The sequence below is a fragment of the Salmo salar genome, chromosome ssa25, assembly GCF_905237065.1.
Source record: "Salmo salar chromosome ssa25, Ssal_v3.1, whole genome shotgun sequence".
In the NCBI taxonomy this organism is placed as follows: domain Eukaryota; kingdom Metazoa; phylum Chordata; class Actinopteri; order Salmoniformes; family Salmonidae; genus Salmo; species Salmo salar.
This window is the reverse complement of record NC_059466.1, coordinates 50570003-50586726: the sequence shown is the minus strand read 5'-3', so window position 1 is coordinate 50586726 and position 16724 is coordinate 50570003. Positions and strand designations below refer to the sequence as shown.

General features: G+C 43.8%; 1 pseudogene; it reads right to left on the bottom strand.

Moving 5' to 3' along the window:
- Positions 1 to 9094: 9094 nt before the first annotated feature.
- On the bottom strand, positions 9095 to 12779 carry LOC106586926 (motor neuron and pancreas homeobox protein 1-like; annotated as a pseudogene).
- Positions 12780 to 16724: the final 3945 nt, after the last annotated feature.

The following is a 16724-nucleotide window of genomic DNA, read 5'->3' as shown; positions in this document are numbered from 1 at the left end:
GGCTGCTGTCCAGCACCTCAGTAGACAAGAGACAGGAAATAGGAGGCTGATCTCCAGCATCTCAGTAGACAGGAAATAGGAAATGTAGTCTGCTTTCCAGCACCTCAGTAGACAGAAGACAGGAAATGGAGGCTGCTCTCCAGCACCTGAGTAGACAGGAAATAGGAGAGTGCTGTCCAGCACATTACAGAGCTATGATGAACTATGAGCTGACCTGTAGGTCCCAGGCAGTGGCTGGATTACATTTTTTAGTTTTTCAAGGAAGACCTAGCCACTGTGCTGGGGCAGGGCTAGTGGCTGGCTGCCTGGCTGGCTGATTGAATGGCTGTCTGCTGGGGCAGTGGCTGGCTGCCTGGCCTATTGAAGGACTCTCTGCTGGGGCAGTGGCTGGCTACCTGGCTGATTGAATGGCTGTCTGCTGGGGCAGGTGTAGTGGCTGTCTTGCTTGCTGTTTGCTGTGGCATTGGCTGGCTGATTGAATGGCTGGCTGGATGACTTGATGGCTGGATATCTGGCTTACCAGCCGGATGGATGACTGGATAGCTGGATATCTGGCTTACCAGCCGGATGGATGACTGGATAGCTGGATATCTGGCTTACCAGCTGGATGGATGACTGGATAGCTGGATATCTGGCTTACCAGCTGGATGGATGACTGGATAGCTGGATATCTGGCTTACCAGCTGGATGGATGACTGGATAGCTGGATATCTGGCTTACCAGCCGGATGGATGACTGGATAGCTGTTTGCTGGCAGTTACAGTATATTTGTCAGGGATCATGTGCAACACATATTACACTAGATGTACAGTGAACTCCAAAAGTATTGGGACAGTAACACATTTTTTTTAATGTGAATATTGATAAAAGTGAGAAAGTTACAGATGCACAAATATTAACATTAGCATCATTTTTTTTTGTGATTAATGATCAATGAATTTATACATTTATAATTAGTAGGATTTGTTATCTGTTTTAACAAACCGTTTTATTTTATTTTTGTACTTATGTATTGTACATAGTTTTTTGTGTTGTGGTTTTCATATAAGCCCTTGGGCTTCCAACCAAACCTGCACACCGTTTAAAAGAAAAAGGTTTTATCTGTGTTGTTGTCTATTACTTGTTTAATTTGGTGCAAATAAAAAAAAATATATAGATGTTTTAAATACCCGCAAGATATGATGACCTCTAACCATTACCAATGACCTCTCCTAAACACTGAGCTGATTGATGCTTTCTCTTCATTTTTTTTTAGCTTCTGGGTCTATGGACTGTGGCTGTTTCTCTGTTACCTCTGTTAGCCCAGCACTTTATAGACTGCACCCCCAGGAGGAGGTGGGGAGTAAGGGGGCAAGGTGGAGGGACCTCCCTGTGCCCAGGTTAGGGTGTGGCAGCACCATCAGGATGTAGTAGAGGTCTGGACGGGGTATGGGTGTAAGGAGTCTGTGTCAGCTGGGTGAAGTAGGGCACGGCTTCAGCCACACCGTTCACCAGAGAGTGGTTGAAGTGAGGTTCGTCCAGGAGGCTCCTATAGGGAACAGTGACAGTAGATGCAGCCATACACCAACTCCATGGTGAATAGTGGAGAGGCTGGTGAGAATATGGGAGATGAGTGTGTCCGGCTAGAAGGACCACTCTGAGTCTCAGGGCCTTTTTTAAAATATTTATTTAGTAGGTTTTTTTTCTTTGGCATTTTTATATGATTATACAGTTAACACAGAACAGGTAGAGGGCAGAACACACATGGATCCCCTACCAAATCAAATCAAACCCACCCAAACCCCCCCTTTGCTCTAACAGAGCCCCACCCCAAAACCAGACTTAAAGCAGGCATGATATAAACTCAGCAAAAAAATAAATGTCCTCTCACTGTCAACTGCGTTTATTTCCAGCAAACTTAACATGTGTAAATATTGTATGAACATAAGAAGATTCAACAACTGAGACATAAACTGAACAAGTTCCACAGACATGTGACTAACAGAAATGGAATAATGTGTCCCTGAACAAAGGGGGGGGTCAAAATCAAAAGTAACAGTCAGTATCTGGTGTGGCCACCAGCTGCATTAAGTACTGCAGTGCATCTCCTCCTCATGGACTGCACCAGATTTGCCAGTTCTTGCTTTGAGATGTTACCCCACTCTTCCACCAAGGCACCTGCAAGTTCCCGGACATTTCTGGGGGGAATGGCCCTATCCCTCACCCTCCGATCCAACAGGTCCCAGACGTGCTCAATGGGATTGAGATCTGGGCTCTTCGCTGGTCATGGCAGAACACTGACATTCCTGTCTTGCAGGAAATCCCGCACAGAATGAGCAGTATGGCTGGTGGCATTGTCATGCTGGAGGGTCATGTCAGAGTAAGCCTGCAGGAAGGGTACCACATGAGGGAGGAGGATGTCTTCCCTGTAACGCACAGCGTTGAGACTGCCTGCAATGACAACAAGCTCAGTCCGATGATGCTGTGACACACCGCCCCAGACCATGACGGACCCTCCACCTCCAAATTGATCCCGCTCCAGAGCACAGGCCTCGGTGTAACGCTCATTCCTTCGTTGATAAACGCGAATCCGACCATCACCCCTGGTGAGACAAAACGGCGACTCGTCAGTGAAGAGTACTTTTTGCCAGTCCTGTCTGGTCCAGCGACGGCGGGTTTGTGCCCACAGGCGATGTAGTTGCCGGTGATGTCTGGTGAGGACCTGCCTCAGTCCAGCCTCTCTCAGCCTATTGCGGACAGTCTGAGCACTGATGGAGGGATTGTGCGTTCCTGGTGTAACTCGGGCAGTTGCTGTTGCCATCCTGTACCTGTCCCGCAGGTGTGATGTTCGGATGTACCGATCCTGTGCAGGTGTTGTTACACGTGGTCTGCCACTGCGAGGACGATCAGCTGTCCGCCCTGTCTCCCTGTATCGCTGTCTTAGGCGTCTCACGGTAATTCAACAAGTGGGGGGTGAAAAAATCCACAGATCAAAGAAAGCGCCAGAACGTTGCAGATGTCTTCGGCAACTCTCGAGTTTGCTTTCAGCAACGGGACCATTGGGGACTTCCGGGATGACTCTGAGGTAAGGTGGAATCCCTGGACATGCGAGCAAAATTGAATTTACTCTCTATCCGCCGTTCCCGCAATCGCCCATCGATGCGGATGGTCAAAGCGATGAGGGAGTCAAGATCCGTGGGTAACTCTAGAGCAGCAAGCTCATCCTTAACCTCCTCTGAGACGCTGTGCAGGAACATGTTGAACAGTGCTTCCTGGTTTCACTCACTCTCCGCTGCTAACGGGTGGAAATCCACCGCATAGTCAGCCACTCTGCGGGCGTCCTGCCGGAGCTGGATTAGCTTCCGGGCAGCTTCTCTCACGGAGAAGGGGCATCAAAAACCTTCCTCACCCCTCTCCAGACTCAGGCACATGGCCGGCTGTTGTTCCCATACGACGGTAGCCCAGGTGAGAGCCTTCCCAGACATCAGCGTGATGAGGTATGCTATCTTGGAGAAAACCGAAGGGAAGGAGGAGGACTGAAGCTCGTAAATGAGGGCACACTGAGCTAAAAATGCCAGACAGGTCCTCAGCTCTCCATTAAAGCGTTTCGGGGGAGGTAAATGGGGCTCCCGGGAAGGTGGAGTGGCCGGTGGGGCGGCGCTGCTAACCGCCGAGTTACTGAGGGGCGGTGGGGTTACCACCGTTGCAGGCTGCTCCCCAAAGACAACCCACGGAATTGCTCCAGCAGCATGTCCAACACCCGGTCGTGGCACTCAGCCAACGTTTGGACCCCCTCCATAAGCCCACGAAGCAATTCCTCGTGCCTACCAATGGAGGCTCCTTGGGAGGAGATGGCGTTGCGCAGCTGGTCCGGGTCTGCTGGGTCAGTCATGGCCAGTTCGTATTATCAGGTATGAAGGTAAGACCCAGATGCAGAATTAACAAAGGTTAATATTCTAACAGGGGCAATAGACCGGTCAAGGCAGGCAGGGGTCAGTAAACCACAGGTGGGGCAACGGTACTGGACGGCAGGCAGGCTCAGGGTCAGGCAGAGTGGTCAGGCAGGAGGGCTCAGAGTCAGGACAGGCAAGGGTCAAAGCCAGGAGGGTGAGAAAAAGAGAGACTGGGAAAAGCAGGAGCTGAGAACAAAAAAAAGCTGGTTGACTTGACAAACTGGCAACAGACAAACAGAGAACACAGGTATAAATACACAGGGGATAATGGGGAAGATGACACCTGGAGTGGGGGTGGAGACGAGCACAAGGACAGGTGAAACAAATCAGGGGGCGTGACAGTTTAACCCCTATTAACCAATCTATCTTCAACCACTGCTGATGTAATAGAGAGCGTAGATTGCCTAGTGTTGCGAAACATGAAGGCGGTCTGTGATTGGTGGAGAACAGCACCCGGGGGGCAGGAGGACAGACTCGGGTACGTCCAGAGCATGGCGAGGTATGGTCGCCCTCAGAGACACCTGTAACAACCCATCTTTACTGTGGAACTGTACGCTGTTCTGGAACTCACACTGTTCAGTACACCCGTACTGTACAACACAGAGCTGTCCTTGGATAGATATTTCATCTACGTGGAATGTATAAACGGTGATATTCCAAATAGCTCCGACTTCAGGTTTGAGTAATTACCCTATCAGTGGGGGAAGAGAGAGAGAGAGACGATGTGAGGAAACAGGGTGGTGAACAACTTTGACACAGGAGACGTGAGAAAGATAAAGAAACTAAATGTTACTAAACACCAGGCCGTTCATTCATTCAGCTTATAACTGCCTCGCAAAAATGGCACCCTGTACTGTATAGCACACATGAGCGTTATACATGGCTATGGCTGAAAGTAGTGCACTATACAGGGAATAGGGTGTCATTGTAGACACTGCCCTGGAGAGATACAGTACCTGCTGTATAGATGACACACCGGAAGCGTAGTTTCTGTACTTTACTATGATGTTTTTGTTTAGCAGCAGGGTCTTAGTGAACTCCCCGTCCCAGCTCCCAGTCCTTCCACTTCAGCTTTCCCCAGGTCTCCACCCCCAGGAAACAGCTACTCTGGGAGGATATATTCCTCTGGAGCTCCCCTGACCACTGTAGGGCCTGGGCCCTGGGAGAGCTCCCCTGACCACTGTAGGGCATGGGCCCTGGGAGAGCTCCCCTGACCACTGTAGGGCCTGGGCCCTGGGAGAGCTCCCCTGACCACTGTAGGGCCTGGGCCCTGGGAGAGCTCCCCTGACCACTGTAGGGCCTGGGCCCTGGGAGAGCTCCCCTGAACGCTGTAGGGCTTGGGCCCTGGGAGAGCTCCCCTGACCACTGTAGGGCCTGGGCCCTGGGAGAGCTCCCCTGACCACTGTAGGGCCTGGGCCCTGGGAGAGCTCCCTGACCACTGTAGGGCCTGGGCCCTGGGAGAGCTCCCCTGAACGCTGTAGGGCTTGGGCCCTGGGAGAGCTCCCCTGACCACTGTAGGGCCTGGGCCCTGGGAGAGCTCCCCTGACCACTGTAGGGCCTGGGCCCTGGGAGAGCTCCCCTGACCACTGTAGGGCCTGGGCCCTGGGAGAGCTCCCCTGACCGCTGTAGGGCCTGGGCCCTGGGAGAGCTCCCCTGACCACTGTAGGGCTTGGGCCCTGGGGGACACAGAGAAATGTTTTTTTTTGGTGCTGCTGCTCGCTGCCATGTGTATTTAAAATGGATCCACATGGACTGAGGATAACTGCAGACATTCAGTAAAATGGAGATCTGTTGGCAAGAGGCTAAAACTCTCGACAGAATAATAGTGACCTGTGGGTTGATGCCTTCACAATGGGGCCAACAAGACAATGCCGCTGAGATAAATGGACTAAGGACAAGCAAGCCTGCTAAACACTGCCGACTGTAACGATGGGCAAGGACACAAACTCACGTCCCTACCCTATGCATGGTGCCACCAGTGGGTGCTGTTTGAATAGCTTTTATTCAAAGCATTGTCAGCAAGAGCCGACTAGCGACAGAGTTTCCAGCTGTAAGTCTTGACTCACTGGCTATCAATTAATTAAAACGTATATATATATATATTTGTTATTAAAAGCAACTAATTGCAACAATAGCTTAATAAATATGCCTTCCTACCTTTTTCATCTCTACCACAGTGAGTCAACAGAAAACAGAGAATCTAGCGACAGCTACTTTCAGTTATGATCAATCATGTCATGTGTAATAACGTTGGTACTCTGAGAATACCAAACATTCGGAAGGCATTTCTAACATTTGGAACCCCCCCCCCCCCTTCTCCTTTTTGCCCTCAGAACATCCTCAATCCGTCAGGGTACGGACTACGAGGTGTCGAAAGCGTATTATAATGTATCACGTTGACTTCATTGCTTCCCACAGTTGTGTCAAGTTGGCTGGATGACCTTTGGGTGGTGGACCATTCTTGATACACACTGGAAACTGTATGAAAAACCCAGCAACGTTGCTGTTCTTGACACACTCAAACCGGTGCGCCTGGCACCTACTACCATACCCAGTTCAAAGGCACTGAAATATTTTGTCTTCCCCATTCACCCTCTGAATGGCACACATACACAATCCATGTCTCAATTGTCTCAAGGCTTAAAAATCCTTCTTTAACCATGTCTCCTCCCCTTCATCTACACTGATTGAAGTGGATTGAACAAGTGACATCAATAAGGGATCATAGCTTTCACCTGGATTCACCTGGTCAGTCTATGTCATGGAAAGAGCAGGTGTTCCTAATGTTTTGTACAATCAGTATATATGTGTTCACTATAAATTCCGTAACCAATTCATATGTGATGTCATCTGCCACGTCAGCCTATTTGAAATCACTGTACAAAAAAATAAAATAAGGTTATCTTTCCCCCTTATTAACATCACGAAAAGAAAACAGCCTTTGGATTGATGACGCCTTCCAGTTCCTATTAACTTAAGTGATATGACTAGGCAAGTAGGCATGAGGGGGAATAAGCAGGAGTGATTACCTGACTGACGTTACAAAACCAACCAATTGAAAAAGGCGTGTTGTAAAACCTATCGTTTTGTTTGCAAACACTCTAGCCAATACTATTACAATACTAATCCTATTACTATTAGTATATTTTCCCCACAAGTTTGTCAGACGAATAGCAGCAAATAAAATCTAGTGGCTATGAGGTTAGACGTGCTATAGCTAGCTAGCTAGGTAGACAACGTTAGCTAGCGAGTAAGAGTTGCACCACTGACTACATTTTGGACGAGAACTGACAGCCATTTAGCTTTTTTTTGTTGTATAATCTTAAATATAACATAGCCATACCTCATTCAAAATATATTACGATACAATAAACATTTAATTCACTATTTATGTCGGGCTAAGGGTACTCCAGTTTCTATAGCAGGATAGAATTTATCTCCATAGAAACGAGGGCATCTCAGAGGGACATTTGTCATTCGTTTGCGAAATGCGTTAGTAATATTCTGCAGACTTTCTGTTGGGGGATCATAAATCATTTCTAGTACAAGTCTTCATACAGACAGACTATAGCTGCATATGAAAAATATGTGCCTGTGAATTTCCCTTAAGTATGAGGGTGGGAAAAAAACATAATAATTGTACAATTAATTTCCTCAATATGTGACGAAAGAAGAAGAAAAAAAAGCATTCAATCACAAAATAAACATGTTATTGGAGAGTGTCCACCACGGACATTTAACGTGTAACTACGCTGAGAGTCGGGAAGCAGGTACAGGGAGTGAATAATTTAATAAATAAACGATAAAAAAAAATAAAAAAAGAACCACGAGCAGCGTACAGACATGAAACAACAGAACAGAAACAATAACGCCTGCGGAAGGAAACAAAGGGAGTGACAGATATAGGGAAGGTAATCAACAAGGTGATGAAGTCCAGGTGAGTCTGATGATGCGCTGGTGTGCGTAAAGATGGTGACAGGAGTGCGTATAGATGAGCGGCCTGGTGACCTAGAGCGCCGGTAGATGGCGTATACATGACAATAAATAATCTCATTCTACTTATGTGATGGAGACCTTGTGGTGTAGTCGTGGTTAAATACAACAGCCCTTTTCTTTAATCATATTTAATCACTGCCTCTTACACTGCTCCTAGTAAAGTTCCATTTAGTCTGAGATAATCCTAATTTACTTTTCCACGAATTAAATGGGTTTGCTGACATCACTGTCAGGAGATTTCGTTTTTGACCATAGAGAGCCCTTGGTTCTCTATGGTATAGTAGGTCAGGGCGTGACTAGGGGGTGTTCTATGTTTTGTATTTCTATGTTGGCCTGGTATGGTTCCCAATCTGAGGCAGCTGTTTATCGTTGTCTCTGATTGGGGATCATATTTAGGCAGCCGTTTCCCCACTGTGTTTTGTGGGTTCTTGTTTTCAGTTAGTGCATGTAGCACTGCTGATGTTACGGTTAGTTGTTTGTTTGTTTTTGTAGTTTCACTTAGTAATAAAGATGTGGAACTCAGAACAGGATGCGCCTTGTTCCGTCTCTCCACACAACTGTGACATTCCCGTTCATTAACTTAATTATTTGACTTATCAGTAAACCTGCCTCTGTAATTCATATTTGAAAGCCGTGGTCATAAATTGTCCTGTCTCCTGCACAGTGTTTACAATGCAGTGTAGATTCCTCTTGTGTGTTAAAATAATTTTCTGTGTCATCTGGAGGTTAAACAAGACATGAGAGTGGTGGACTGGCGCTGATGGTGATGAAGAGAGTGGACGTGCATTTCAATTTGTAACACTAGGACCATTCTTAGATTAGCCTGTTAGCCCTACGTCACTGCAAAATACATATAAAGGAAATTCTAATATTTTGCAATAGATCTACTTAAAATAGGAGCTTGAGCAGTCATTTCAGATAATAAACAGAATATTTAATGTGTATAATTTCTTCCTATAAAGATGTAAAATGACATACAGTAAATTAATAAATACTATACATTCTGACTGAAGTAAAATAGGAGGAAAGGTTAGGAATCACTCCTGTTTGAGTTTAGGAGTCACTCCTGTTTGAGGTTAGGAGTCACTCCTGTTTGAGGTTAGGAGTCACTCCTGTTTGAGGTTAGGAGTCACTCCTGTTTGAGGTTTTGCAATTACAACATTGCATCCATGAATATTCTTTTTATTTTCTTATTGTTTCTCTTCACATCGACAACATTGAAAAAACCAACATAAGAGCACTGGTATAACATTAAAATATATGACTTATAATCAAACGTGTTTAAATAACATCGGTAACAATACACATAACACGACAGAATATAATTTGCAATTTACCTAGATAATACAAGGTTCAAGGTTGATTTTTAAATGCCATATGAGTGATGAAGAAGTGCATACAGCCATTCACACCGTAGTGTTAAGTAACAGTTCATATCTTGTTCAGAGTTGGCTCAGGTTGGGTAGGCTTCGTTAAGTTGCATTAAAATGATCGTCTTTGTTTTGTAGTTGGGTTTTTTTTTACATCCCTTTCCTGCAGTCAAATGACCAAATTTCCCTCTAGTGGCCTCATGGGTGGAATGTAATTCACATTTTTCATAATACATTATTTTTAAATACACTGAAAATCCGGTGTTTTCTATGTCCAACGGCTTTATTTCAACTTATGTGATGTACGTGAAGTGTAATATTGGGATGCAAGCTCAAAATGTAATACATTTCAACTCTATCTCTGACATGGTACAAGTGTCTTCTCCTTTTTTTTAAGCCCATAACCATGTGTTATATACTTTTGTTTCAAAGTAGATTTGTTTCAGACTACCCAGAATCCCTCTGGCCCTGATTTTAGACCACTGCAGTAAATGTCATTCAAAAATTCCAACATATGACCTTAAATACAATATTGGATGCATGCAATCATCCTTTTTTTTGTAGAGAGTTTTTTGTTGTTGTTGAGTTAACAACCAGTGCTATTCAGGGACAATATTGACAGTAAAAATATGACAAAATAGTTTAGTGGACTTAATGTGTTGTGAAATCTGTTGTGAATGTATTGTAATGTTTTTAAAATGGTATAACTGCCTTTATTTTGCTCGAACCCAAGGATCCGTAATAAATACAAATAGAAATGGTGTCATTGTTGGTATCCTTGTTGAATGTGATGTAAATTGTTAAACGAGAGGTGTTTTTAGACAGACAACTATGACAAGAAAGGACAAAACACAAAACGTGTGACATTTGATAGAGAGAAAACTACGAGGAGCATAAAAATAATAACTATTTGTAACAACTCATTACTGAATGTCTTAGGGTCACAGCTGAGGTGTTATAACAACTCATTACTGAATGTCTTAGGGTCACAGCTGAGGTGTTATAACAACTAATTACTGAATGTCTTAGGGCCACAGGTGAGGTGTTATAACAACTCATTACTGAATGTCTTAGGGTCACAGGTGAGGTGTTATAACAACTCATTACTGAATGTCTTAGGGACACAGGTGAGGTGTTATAACAAGTCATTACTGAATGTCTTAGGGTCAAAGGTGAGGTGTTATAACAACTCATTACTGAATGTATTAGGGACACAGGTGAAGTGTTATAACAAGTCATTGCTGAATGTCTTAGGGTCACAGGTGAGGTGTTATAACCACTCATTACTGAATGTCTTAGGGTCACAGGTGAGGTGTTATAACAACTCATTACTGAATGTCTTAGGGTCACAGCTGAGGTGTTATAACAACTCATTACTGAATGTTTTAGGGCCACAGCTGAGGTGTTATAACAACTCATTACTGAATGTCTTAGGGTCACAGCTGAGGTGTTATAACCACTCATTACTGAATGTCTTAGGGTCACAGCTGAGGTGTTATAACAACTCATTACTGAATGTCTTAGGGTCACAGCTGAGGTGTTATAACCACTCATTACTGAATGTCTTAGGGTCACAGCTGAGGTGTTATAACCACTCATTACTGAATGTCTTAGGGACACAGCTGAGGTGAGTAGTTAGTAGTAGCCTACTTTGGATAACATTCTCAGTCTTCATCACTAGTCATGACTGTTGATTATAATACCTGCTGGTGAGTGTGGAGAAAATGTTGTTTATGTCCTGAATGGCACCCTATTCCCCATATAGTGGTTATGAGGACAGGCCTACTCTCCTCCTAACCGCATCCCAATCCTTCTCTCCAGTCCAGGCCCACTGTCCTCATAACCCCATCCCAATCCTTCTCTCCAGTCCAGGCCCACTGTCCTCATAACCCCATCCCAATCCTTCTCTCCAGTCCAGGCCCACTGTCCTCATAACCCCATCCCAATCCTTCTCTCCAGTCCAGGCCCACTGTCCTCATAACCCCATCCCAATCCTTCTCTCCAGTCCAGGTCCACTGTCCTCATAACCCCACCCCAACCCTTCTCTCCAGTCCAGGCCCACTGTCCTCATAACCCCATCCCAATCCTTCTCTCCAGTCCAGGCCCACTGTCCTCATAACCCCATCCCAATCCTTCTCTCCAGTCCAGGCCCACTGTCCTCATAACCCCATCCCAATCCTTCTCTCCAGTCCAGGCCCACTGTCCTCATAACCCCACCCCAACCCTTCTCTCCAGTCCAGGCCCACTGTCCTCATAACCCCACCCCAATCCTTCTCTCCAGTCCAGGTCCACTGTCCTCATAACCCCACCCCAATCCTTCTCTCCAGTCCAGGCCCACTGTCCTCATAACCCCACCCCAATCCTTCTCTCCAGTCCAGGCCCACTGTCCTCATAACCCCATCCCAACCCTTCTCTCCAGTCCAGGCCCACTCTCCTCTAGTTCATTGTCTGAGTAGGAACCATGAGAACTATAGCTGAGCTCTGTAGCAGTGTGCCTCAGGAAATGTTTAGGGCGAGACACTAAACCCACTCCAGCTCCTACGGTATCAGCACTTAACACATCATCTTCTTCCCCTGCTTCCCAGATCCTCCTCATCTTCATCGTCCGGGGTACCAGAGTTGCGGGCGTCTCCAGACCCAGTATTGCTGCCCTGCTTCACCCCGTGTGGGCAGTCGGAGTCACCTTGGCCCTTGATTGCCTGCTCTTTGGCCTTGCGGCTCCGCTTCCACTTCATACGCCTGTTCTGGAACCAGATCTTCACCTGAACGGAATCGGAACACAAAGTCAGAACTGAACACGACAGTTACACGAGGATAAACATGTCAGTCAAACAAACCTGCAGCTCATTTTAGCGTGGGTCTAAAGTTTAGGACATGAATAAACATTTATCCAACTGTTATCTCTATGGGACCGCAGATGGATAATGTTATGTTAGTTATAGCTATGTAACTAAATCTGCAGCAATATTTCTTGTGCATGGTCCCCCATGACACATGAAATAATAAACTTTTCACACAATTGCACAAAAGGATTGAAAATCAGTTCAGGGATCATCATGTTCACCTGTGTCTCTGTGAGCATGAGAGAGGTGGCCACCTCAAAGCGTTTAGGTCTGGACAGGTATTTGTTGAGTTTGAACTGGTTCTCCAGCTGTAGTAGTTGCTGGCTGGTGAAGGCTGTTCTTGGCCTACGACACTTTCCCATCAGACTAGCCTGAGAAGAGGCTAGAGTGGAGACCATGAGAGAGAGGTTATTATCACATGTTAAACTACTACTACTACTAATAATAATAATAATAGTTATTATAAAAGAAGTATAATGATAATAATCTATGGTTTATGTGTAAATGTGTTTATGTTTTTCAGGTTCTTGCTCTTCCTCAGAAGATGGAGCTGAGATATAAATGTTTTCATCTTTAAAAGCTGTCCTTTCTGATAATATCAGTTTAATTGGACTTTGGTTTACAGTTGTCCTGAGGACAGGGTGATATGGCTTTAAGCAGGGCTATACAACTCAACAGAATTCGGGGACTTTGTTGATGAAGTGGAATAATTGCATCCGGTGTTTCTTTATTGTATATTGTTCAATCTCACACTTGGCTATCGCCTATTAATTAAAATATTATTTATGACTAAGGTAAATAATTACAGACAAAGAGACATGATTGTGGTTCAAGAGAAAATAGGCTGCTGGTTCAACGACACTCAAGATCACCTGAAAGATGCAATGACAACAATTTATTTTTTGTGTGTGTTTGACTGCTTATTTTTGTGTAATTTAAAAAAAATAAAAATCTTGATAATATCTGAATTTAAAACGAATAATTTACAAATCCATTATTTTAAATATATAATAGAAGAGCAAGATATGAAAGGAATATTTGATTTTTTACAATATCCCATTTCATGAGTCCTCCTACAATGTAGTAAATTCGACATATTGTTCAACGAAATTATAACGGCTAATTAATTCAATGAAAATATCGCGAAATGATGCAGCACCAATACAGTAATTAGGTTTAATAAGCAAGAGACAACATTCTGTTTCAATAATTTATTTACAACTACTTTATTTTCACACAATATATTTTATAGCTATTATGAACAGTGGTAAAGAGAGATACTTCAATTATATTCAAAGAATTACAAATGGGACGCCTGAAGGCTACTTGCCACCATAGTCACCGAGTCTTGGTATCATCATTCCAGCTCTAATCCAGTGTTCTAGCGGAAACCCAGCCATAACTGCTGCCTTTAGGTGCTCCGGGTACGGCTGGGCGAAACTGGGATAGGCGAAGGCTGTGTGCTGCCCACCCAGAGCCGCGACGGGGTACATGTGGGTGGGATACATTCCAGGGATGGCTCCCTGAGACAGCTGGGTCAGTCCATGGTGAGAGAAATTCAATAGAGCCGGTTTGGGGATAATTCCGGTCTGAATGTGGATACCGCTGGTGGTCCTCCGCGGGGATGGGGTCTCCGACCGGCGGCACGAGAATGGGCTGTCCTCAGAACACAGTCCCGGGGAGCTGTCTCGGTCCACCCGGTGCGCCAACAGCGCGTCGATTCCAAAGTTCTTAGATTTCGCCATTGTGTACTTTTCCTGAGACTTTACACCAACTCAAATTATTCTTCTGGGTTATAATTGCTGGATTAGAGTTGTTTTAGGCGAAACGAAACAGCATCTCATCCAGATAGTTTTAAAACACGACTTTTTGTCTAACGTTTCAGGTTTTTTTTTAAACAAATAATAATAAAACGTTACGTTATTACTTTCTTGACAATATCCTTTTTTTTCTCTTTTGTTATAATTTGTCCGGCCGTGCCGTGCGGTGCCAGTCGTCTCCACCTGAAACTGGCAACTTTTCTCACAACGCTCTGCAATTGAACCTCGGAAATGGATAAACGGGATCCTTGGCATGTCCCAACTCCGTTGAACCTCCCCAAACCGGCCTGTGATTGGCTCATCTTCTTCCACTAATTGGTCTTTTGACCAATCAGACCAGACAAAAGATCAGAATTAGGCTGCCTGTATAACCCAGCACGGGCAGGACTTTATAGAAGGTGTCAAACTGATTCCATGGAGGGCCCAGTGTCTGCAGGTTTTTCTTTTTCTTTCAATTAAGACCTCGACAACCAGGCGAGGGGAGTTCCTTACTAATTAGTGACCTTAATTCATCCATCAAGTACAAGGGTGGAGCGAAAACCCGCAGACACTCGATAGCTGAAAAAGTCTTGATTAGGCCTATATAGGAGATAAAACAAATAGTTTAAGTAAAAAACAGTCTTCCATCCGTGACATCTCAGTGATTTCTTTCCATAATAGAAAATATCACAACGCCCTTAACAAAATACTAATAACCCAAGGGAGAAAGATGAAGCTCAAATGTCGTTTTGGAAATGTATTTGTCACCTTTCGAAGAAGCAGCAGCCTAGAAATACTACGAGCCTGTGCAGTGAATGAAAGGCATATATAATTTAGATTCTGAACAAGCATAACGCATTCCTGCTGTCCATTGTCATTCATCTTTTTTTGATAGATTCTAGACCTTTCCATTACAAATAAATTAAAAAAATACAGCATTTTGATTGACATGTCAACAAATTCTGTCGTCAAGAGGAAGAAGTCGCCTAATAACCAGTGCTATAAATAATCTTTATACCACAAATAATAATTAACGTTAAATGTTTTGTTGATTTCATTTTTTGACTTTGTTGGGTGCATAAGACCAGTGGTGGAAAAAGTACCCGATTTTCATACTTGAGTTAAAGTAAAGATACCTTATTAGAAAATGACTCAAGTAAAAGTGAAAGTCACCCAGTAAAATTCTACTTGAGTAAAAGTAAAACAGTATTTGGTTTTAAATGTACTTAAGTACCAAAAGTACATGCTTAAGTATCAAAAGTAAAATGAATAGTATAAATGATTTCAAAGTCCTTATATTAAGCGAACTAGACCACACGATTGTCTTGTTTTTGTTATTTACGGACAGCCAGGGTCACACTCCAACACTCAGACCTTTACAAACAAAGCATTTGTGTTTAGTGAGTCCTCCAGATCACATGCAGGGATTTTCTCTGTAAGTGCGTGAATTAGACAATTTTTCTGTCCTGCTAAGCATTCAAAATGTAACGAGTACTTTTCGGTGTCAGGGAAAATGTACGGAGTAAAAAATACATTATTCTCTTTATGAACGTAGTGGAGTAAAAGTAAAAATTGTCAAAAAATATAAATAGTAAAATACAGATACCCAAAAAAATCTACTTAATTAGAAATGATTTACTTATTTTTACTTAAGTACTTTACGCCACTGCATAAGACCAAGTTTGCAAGTTTCAGTCACTCATCCACACGTTAGTAAAATGAAAGTGTAAATGGAATGAGGCCTTTTGTTCACCAAACATACATGTGGTTGGCATTAAAATGTACCGAATTTAATATGAACATAACATAATTATACGGGAGAGTAGTATCAGAAATGTAAACTACTATTTTCTATAGATATGCTATATATGCTATGTTTATATATATATATATATATTTTTACCAATTATGAATTATAATATAACCTACCTTGTATTATATTTGTATTACTACAAGAGTACAAACCACAAGAATATGAATCGAAAATCTTGTTAAAGTTTCACCGTAATAATATTCATTCTTGTCTTAACATTCGCTGAACAAGCTGGACATGCAGAGGTGGTTGTAGACCATTTCAACGAGGGGGGGCCAAGCTGGGGCCAGTTGTACTGTTAGAGGGGCCAGTTATACTGTTAGAGGGGCCAGTTATACTGTTAGAGGGGCCAGTTATACTGTTAGAGGGGCCAGTTATACTGTTAGAGGGGCCAGTTGTACTGTTAGAGGGGCCAGTTGTACTGTTAGAGGGGCCAGTTACATTAGAGTTATTGTTGTCATGTCGTTTTCTTCACTGCATTAGCAGGCAAAATACCATGTTCATAATCATCATCGTTGCCACTGTCTAATAACAGATGTAAAAAAAATAATGATACCAAAATGTTGTTATGTAAAAATTCTTTCATACTCCACATTTAGGGGGGCCACAAGGGGGTCCAAAATTGTTGTCACAGGGGCACTGCCCAATATCCGTTTTGTCTTCATTTATAAGTAGGCCTATGATCGAGGGTTTCCACAATTTCAAATTCCCCGTTATGAATGCCAGTGTTGCATAGGAACAAGGTTTTCAATGGTCTGATGTAAAAGGCACTGTGCCTTTATCTTTGTGAAAGTAAAACCTATACGGCACCATGAAGATATATTACCGGATCAAAGTCTGATTGACAGAGAAATGGGGAGGGACAGGGGTTAGTTGACAAGGCTGTGATTGGACAGGGCTATAGTTGACTAGGCTGTGATTGGACAGGGCTATAGTTGACAAGGCTGTGATTGGACAGGGCTATAGTTGAC